Source organism: Saccostrea cucullata, unplaced genomic scaffold, assembly GCF_032062105.1.
Source record: "Saccostrea cucullata isolate Sc308-1 unplaced genomic scaffold, CSIRO_AGI_Scuc_v1 ctg1564, whole genome shotgun sequence".
Classification (NCBI taxonomy): domain Eukaryota; kingdom Metazoa; phylum Mollusca; class Bivalvia; order Ostreida; family Ostreidae; genus Saccostrea; species Saccostrea cuccullata.
Genome location: NW_026939184.1, coordinates 8172 through 16211, shown reverse-complemented (window position 1 = coordinate 16211; position 8040 = coordinate 8172). Strand labels below are relative to the sequence as shown.

General features: G+C 33.8%; 1 long non-coding RNA gene across 1 annotated transcript; it reads left to right on the top strand.

Annotated features, from left to right (window-relative positions):
* The first annotated feature begins 380 nt into the window (after positions 1-380).
* On the top strand, positions 381-7834 carry LOC134252471 (uncharacterized). Its single transcript, XR_009988974.1, has 3 exons — positions 381-762; positions 5404-5576; positions 7589-7834. It is a non-coding gene; the product is annotated as an uncharacterized LOC134252471 (long non-coding RNA).
* The last annotated feature ends 206 nt before the right edge of the window (positions 7835-8040 follow it).

Sequence of the window (8040 nt, the reverse complement as noted above, 5' to 3'; positions counted from 1 at the left end):
GTGCCACTAACGCACAGTTTTAGCAGGGACCTATATACTAACATAGGTCCCTGGTTTTAGTTGATGCATCAGTAAGATATAGTGTTGATTCGGTGTTTCTCTGTTTTCTTTTTATGCAAGTAATTTAAAATGTGATGTATGTACACAACAAAAGGTGAAATCAAAATGGGTTTTTCTGCATTTGTATAGGTGTAAACAAAGCGCGGCATTGTGGGAAACTGGAAGGTACTAAAGACTTGATATGCTAAAATCCTGATTTGACCTGATTAAAAATTGTCAGTAATATTCCAAACAAATGAATTTTTGCATAGCATAATGCATCGTAGTATAAGTCATTTTAAGTACTAAATATTATCATTTAATTTAAAATAAAAACATCGGGTAATTTCAGGTCTTTAGTACATCCGGGTTTCAGTGTGTCCCATCGAAATCGGCAAATCGGACACATGTTGATCATGTTTACAAAGTGAAGTTGAGGATTTTCTCACCATACAAGCCGTATGTAAACATGCACGGACATTTTATCTGCAGCTCAAAGTACTTTATCAATCCTCTGGAGCATTATTCTAAGCAAAATTATCCGATTTATATATTCTTGTGTGAATTGTTTACGAGGAAATTCCGACTGTCACAGTAATAAACAAGGATGAACACTCTTGACTCTGTTTCGGATTCCCCAGTGATAATTGTATCGAATGATTAAAGAGCTGACGGTTACATTTTAATTTATGATTGGCGTGGACCATGGGAATGAATTCGAAGGTAAGATTTTTGTTTACCTAAAATTTACATTATATTACTGTACTATGGCAGCTTAGAGCATTTATCAGCTGTCGATATTTTTAGAAATACACACACTCAGCGATATATTAACTGTTTTACAGTTCAGACGCTCTCAGTTAGCCTTTTAAAATCCCCACAGCTTTAAATTTTATTTAAGAAATAAATAACAAGTTTATAAACTTCAATGGGAATTGAAGTGGGTCAGTCACGTGATCAAATCCTGTGAAGGCCAAAGGCCTCCTCAGAAGATTTGATCACGTACCGACCCACTTCAATTCCCATTGAAGTTTATAAACTTGTTATTTATTACTTATATATATACATTTGAGACAGACAATTGAATATTTCGAATTTAATTATTGCACTAACCGTCCGTCGTACATTTTGAAAAATGACGCAAGGTGTAAATCGGCTTGCATGGCGGTTACGCTTCGAATTCATTAGGCTAAGGAATCTATTTCGAAGGGAATAATTTGTGAAAGGCCACTTTTGATCAGTAATAGTGAACAGATTGTTGTCTGGGAATAGTTTTATGTGAAAATTGATAATCGATGCTGAAAAGACACAAGAAACACGTCCGAAGTGTGATGATAAAAAGTTGGAGGAATTTCGGTCGCCGGAAAGAGATGGATGGATCCAGAGACGTATATGTCTCTGATGGATCCGATGGATTGAGACACTTGTCCGAGCCAGTTAATTTGCAATTTGATCAAAAACATTCTACGATTTCAGTAACTAAAGGCATACTTATCCTAAAACACTGATAAACACGGAGACACTGGCGACAGCTTTACATTGAACTACGAAAACGCCGAGGTGTTTGGCAGCTGTTCATGGTATGATTGCAATGATAATTTCCAACAGATTTACACATTTATCGTGAGTAGAATTTAAAGATAAAATAATAGTTTATCATGAAAATTTAACGAAAGGTCTACCCAAAATGGCAAAAATAAGGATGAACGTTAGAGACTGTGCAGCTGACAAAAGTGAAAAAAAATGTAAACAAATGCTAGTTTTCTCTATGTATACACAGGTTGAATTGATAGCCAACAAACTGTATGAAATACTTGTTTACATTGTAAATAAAATAATTATCATTTTACTTACTTATTTTGTTCATTTTTATACATGAAAAGCAAGTAGAGCAGGTCATATAATAACTGAGGTACCGGTAGATATTATTGCGCCGTGTGATTAGGTCACGTATTGACCTCTGACCTCCGACAAACTTCATACAGAATTGAAGATATTTTCTCTCTGCATGTTTATATAATGGAGAGATACCACAAATGTATATATTTAAATATGTGTGAGCATGTAATTTCAACAAGACTTGCTTTCAACATGTTCAAAACAAAATGTTTTTCAACTAATAATATGTTGACGGGTGTGATGTTAGGGTACGATAAGCATGGTAAGGGCAGATACTTATTCACTTTTAATTTAGATCAGGCTTGTCAAACCGCACTAGACATTTGGTGCATCGATGCATGTTCACATGGACTGAGTTCAATTCAAATTATTTTAATTCGAATTAATTTACTGCGCATTAAATTACTTTGCATTAGCTCCTTGTGAACACTAACATGACTAAGGTAAGCTAATTCCAATTAAATTTTGAGGCATGTGAAATGGCAAAATTAAGTCAAATGCTACATGTTGGTGGTCAGCTTTAAGTACTTGTGCTATTTTTGAGTGAAAAACTAAGGAAAATATAGTGTTAATCACTAAAATGTGAAAACAGATAATGTGACATTATGTCAAATACATCTGTTTATGCCTAAGGTGACATGATTTGTAAATGATGTCATAAAAGCCTAACTGAAGCCTGCATGACTGTCAAAGTAAAATTTTTATTCGATTTGGTTACTTTGCATTATAATTAGCTGTCATGTGAACACAGTTTGATTCGCATTAGTTATGTTCCCCAAACGAAGTTTGGGAACATATTGTTTTTACTTTTTCTGAATTTTTTCTTTGTTCTCCGGTACTTTTTTGTCCACGAGTGTTCTCGTAAACTACTCATCCCATCTAGGTGAAACCTTTTTAGGATCACTAGGTATGTTATGTAGATGTGCGGAACGAAGGTCATTTTGCGCGCACGTGCGTGCGTGTGCGCACACGTGTAACACGTGAAATGACCAATATAATAGATATAGCCGTAACTTTTTAAATTTTGGATGAAATGCTTTGAAACTCATAATATAAGGATATATAAGTAGCATAGACATGATGATATAGTCAAAATAGCAAGATCTCACGCGCATGCACATGCGCTTCGCTCCGATTGGCTGAAACTAAAAGTCTAAATATCTTTTTTGTTTTCAAACAAAATCCTTTGAAATTTTGAACATCGTCATACATTATGAAGATCTACAGCATGATATATAAGAATAATTATGAACGCACGCACATGCACGTGTGCTGCAATCTGATTGGCTAAAACTTTAAATGCCTACAACTTTCTTGGTTCTCAATAATACAAGTTGAAATTTCGAATATGAATAGATATAATGAATGCCTACATTATACTACTAAAAAAGTTAATGCAAGGACGTGCATGCACATGCGCCCGCACACAATGCATTAAACGACAGTATACTTGAGTTTTTGATATTCATGCAGAATTAAGAACTTCTAAATGTCAAGACATGTAACATACTGAAGCATGCAGATCTTTTGACCCTTGACCTTGAAACTGAGGTCAAGGTCACTGGTAACCTGAATAAAATGTTGATATTAGCTATTTACCAAAATCACCTTGACCTATGAACTTGAAATCGACCTTAACCTTTGTCCTTGACCCAAAGGTAAAAAGAAACATGAAGTACATGTACATGTATCTAGAAACACCTTTCAGAGTTTATTTCGGTTGGCAGGATAGAAGTTAGAGAGGTGGTGGTTTTAAATGACCTTGACCTTTCATCCAAATGTCAGAATCAATTCTAAGTTCTTGGAGTAAGATACAAGATTCAACTCCAACGTTAAATAGGTTAAGAATAAAAATACCCCCCCCTCCCCCCGCAACAACCAAACAAATCAAATTGATGGCAACGTAGAGAATCGCTGTTAAACTCAAATTACACCTCTGACCCACATAAAATTTCAGGAAAACTGCAGAAAAGAGCTCGAGGAAAGTGTATTAAAATATTTGATTTGAGTTTCCAAAGTATATACATGTAGAAATTATTAGTTTATACGGAAAAAATTACAAATCCTGTCGTGTTTAAAATTAAAGTGCAGATGAACAAAGTTGGTATATAAGCCTTTTATAGCCTATTTATTCAGATGTCGTTAATAGCATTCAATTCTACTGATTTGAAATAATATTTTAATACAAAGCATTCTTTGTTTATTTTACCTTTGAAATTTATTTGAATTTTTTTTTAGAATTACGCAATCCCCAGAAATAGCGATTTTCGGTATATTAAAAATCTATATACATGTACACTCCTTCCTTAATAATCAGGCATTTGCATTCATGAAAAAAATATTAATAAGAAGGTGTTTAACAATATTGGTCACATTAGCTGACACGAATGTCTTTTTAAACATCTCTTGTAAACCCCAGAAAGTAGCCCCCTATGCATTGGAAAAAAAGAATAGTTCCGGTCAAAAACCTTTATATATTTATTTACAAAGTATATAAAATTTACTAGGCACAGGTACCAGAGTTGTCAAAATGGCCTGAGAGGAAATATTAAAAAAATTCTGAACAGAAAGGAAAATCCCTTTTCCATGTATGGAACTACTATTGAATAAGTTAATTTTGATTGGTTAGCTATCGGCGAAATACCCTTAGTCGACTTTAACTCGCCTTGTCGTCGGAATAAAACCAACTTTGAGCCCGAGTTTAAAATAAGTAGAGAAATAAAATGTGAATCGATATATTAAAAAAATGACATATGCATGAAAAATGGTAACTTTATATATGTATTTCTTTCTTTGATTCGCGGGATAGAAAGATATGTTAATCGCTTAAACAACATGCCATAATCATCTTGCATATGCATGTACATGTACGTGCGCGCGCATGCAAAAGTTAAACGATATATAGTTGATAGCTGATATCATTGTAACTTTTATATTCTGAAATGAAATCCTTGGATACTTAACATATTTATAAAAGGTCTTAGAGGAATAAGGCACGAAAAGGGACATGGGGAGCGTTTGGGGAACATCTGTAACGGTCCCCGTTACAATTAGCACTAGTTTGATTTGCATTTAATTTAGTTTACTTCGCAATAATTTACTGCGAATTAAACTCTCCGTCTGAACAGGGCACTAGACTCTAAAGCCACATGACGTCGTAGTGTAAGTTTGGCATACAATACTACTTTAAAGCTTGAATGTAGCTCAAAGAAGCAAAGCACTGTGGGTCCAAAGTTACTGCAGAAAAAAATTTAGTATAATTTATTGACAAAAAAAATTGCACACAATATAATATTGCTCAGTTAATTAAATCAATATTTTATTATGTCATATGTTTGTTTCTTAGTTAAATTGCAAAAGAAATTTGTAAAAAAAAAAATGTAATAGTAGAGTTTGCTTTTTTTTGTGATAAGGCTGCAGAAATGGTTTGTTTGTTAATTAATTAGTCTATTGAAAATTTTTCAGTCATTTTATGATGCCACCACTTGGGATAGTAAGCTGCAAATATAGACTTGTACTCAGCACTTATTGCCTTTGAGAAGTAAGGGATCCTTTTCGTGCCAACACCCACACCTACTGTGACACAGAATCTTGGTTTATACAGTCTCTTTGGAGTAACCTGTCTCTAGCATTTAGCAGTAAGTATCAGCTTCTTATTGATACTTTGATTGATAATGTTATCATGAGAATCTCAGTCATTGACTCATTTAATATATTCTGGTGAATAGCTTCAATATGGACCTTTACTTGGAACTCAGGGTCATTATCCTAACATCTACTGTGAGGTTTTTAGGGTCTAATTCACTACAAATGTTGGGTGCATGGTTAGGGAACATAACTGAGTACATGTTTTTGTCTTAGGTTTGATGCAGTGAATTAAAATCAAGCCCAGCTTCATGATTATACATAGCGATTGCCCTACCACTAGGCTAGCATAACAGACAATGATGTATTTGGGTTATATAGTAAAAAACGCATAGGCAAACACTTATAATGAAAAGAAGCTTATCGAAAATTGAATTTTATTCCCAGTCTTTTAAAAATATATATGGAAAACTAAATGGTGTCCTGATAAGGCAATTTGTTAAAGTGTGTGTTAGGAACAATGTGCTAACACAGTGTTCTCAACACTGTTAGGCTAAGGCAACTTAGAACAACATGCAGTTGTGCTGATGCTCAACATGCTGCCATGCTAAGGCTATTCCAAGTTTTTTCTATGTTTAGCGTCCGTGTGCGCCTTGGTTTTTGACACCCCATGTTAGAAAAAACACACAACATCAGGAGTCCTGAAATTGATTAATTTAGGCAAAATTGTTGAATTTGTCAATTTCTCCAAATAATTCTGTACAGTAAGTTATATTTGGTGTATTGTAAGCATTCATTCCCTTGTTTTTGCTTAAGAATAGACATTTCTTCTATTTATTTAAAGTAGTTTAATTAGATCAAATCATTGAAAATCATTTTAATCCTGTGTTTTATGTTTTGGCTTCTGTGTTGTTGTTTTTTTTGCGAATAGATTGGTAGGTTTTTGAAAGATGGGTGGACGCTAAACAGAGAAAAAACTTGGAATGGCTTAATACAACTTTACACAATCTATTATTTGTGTAAGCTTGACGGCGTAGTGTAAACAGCCTGCTGAAACTTTGTTACAAACGCACTAAGTACATTGTCACCGTGTTGTCATAAGCACACTAGCCCATTCTCATAAGCGTGATAGCACATTTTTACTTCACGCTAGCATGTAAGTGTCTTAAACAATTAGCATGCTGTCATAAACTTAGTAGCATGGTGTTTTAAATGAGCTAGAGCAGCATTGTTACTTTGCGCTAGCTCATTGTTTCTTATGCGATGCTGTTTTGTCACTTGATTAGTGCATTGTTCCTAATGTGCTGTAACACCTTTATGAATGGCCTTATCCTGACACATAAAAAATCATAACCAGATACCATCTTTCTGACTGATTAGTCGGTTAACAACTGTTAACCATTACCATTCCTAATAAATTTTGACATGAACAAGTTATGTACATACCCTTTATTTGAAATCATGAAAAACTAATATGTTATTTATTACATCCTCAAATGACTGCCTGTAAACCTAAATTTATAAATGATTATAGAGTAGTTTTACAAATAATACACATGCAGAAACGTGACAGTATACATTTATTGACTGAGTTCGAGGGCAACATGTGTTTTGTCGGACCAAAGAACCAAACTGTCTGCCCGAGGCCGTTAGGCCGAAGGCAGACAGTTTGGTTTGAGGGTCCGACAAAACGCATTTTGCCCGAGAACTCTGTCAATAAATGTTTTGTTATACCTTTCATTTTATTATATAATTTTTGACATACATGTATTTTGTACTATATTCCGTAATGTAACATTAGATCTGTCATTGTTTAAAACCAAAGAATAAAAATGAGATTAAGCTCCGCCCACTCTGTGACGTAAGCAGTCCAACATCTCTCCGAGCAGTCCAACATCGATTTTTTTTTATGCCCGCTCAGCAAAACATTAAAAATGTTAGACTTTTTTCTGTATAGATTTGTATAGGAACAATTTTTTAAAGGTATAACAATATCTTATAACTAAGTTTGATGGTTTATCTTATCTGATAAGTTGTACTTTAAAAAAAAAATTTCTTTTGATAGGTGTGACTGTCATCTGAGTACTGAAATTTGATGCCAAGCATGATCATGATTTGCCAGAAGAGCCTCTTTTGGGAGATGACAAAGAATAAACAGCAGAATGAAATTGAAACAATCAACTGAATCAAGTCTCAGTTTAAGAAGATGATTTTAAATATATCATATTTAAATTTTGATTTGAGAAACAGACATAAATCCAAAAATATGATTATATCAATTGCTTTCAGTTTTTCAAGATAAATAAATTTTGTTGCAAAATCTAATATGTTTAATTTGGAATAAATGTTCTTTTAAATATTTGTCAGATCTTGCATGTTTACATCTGTATTGAGGCCTTCCGCTTCCAAGGGAAGACATACCAATTCTAATGGTAAAGATGATAGAGGTCTGTCTTCAGTGGCAATATATAAGATCTAATATGTGTATTTTTACAGTATAATTGAAGGAACATTGCT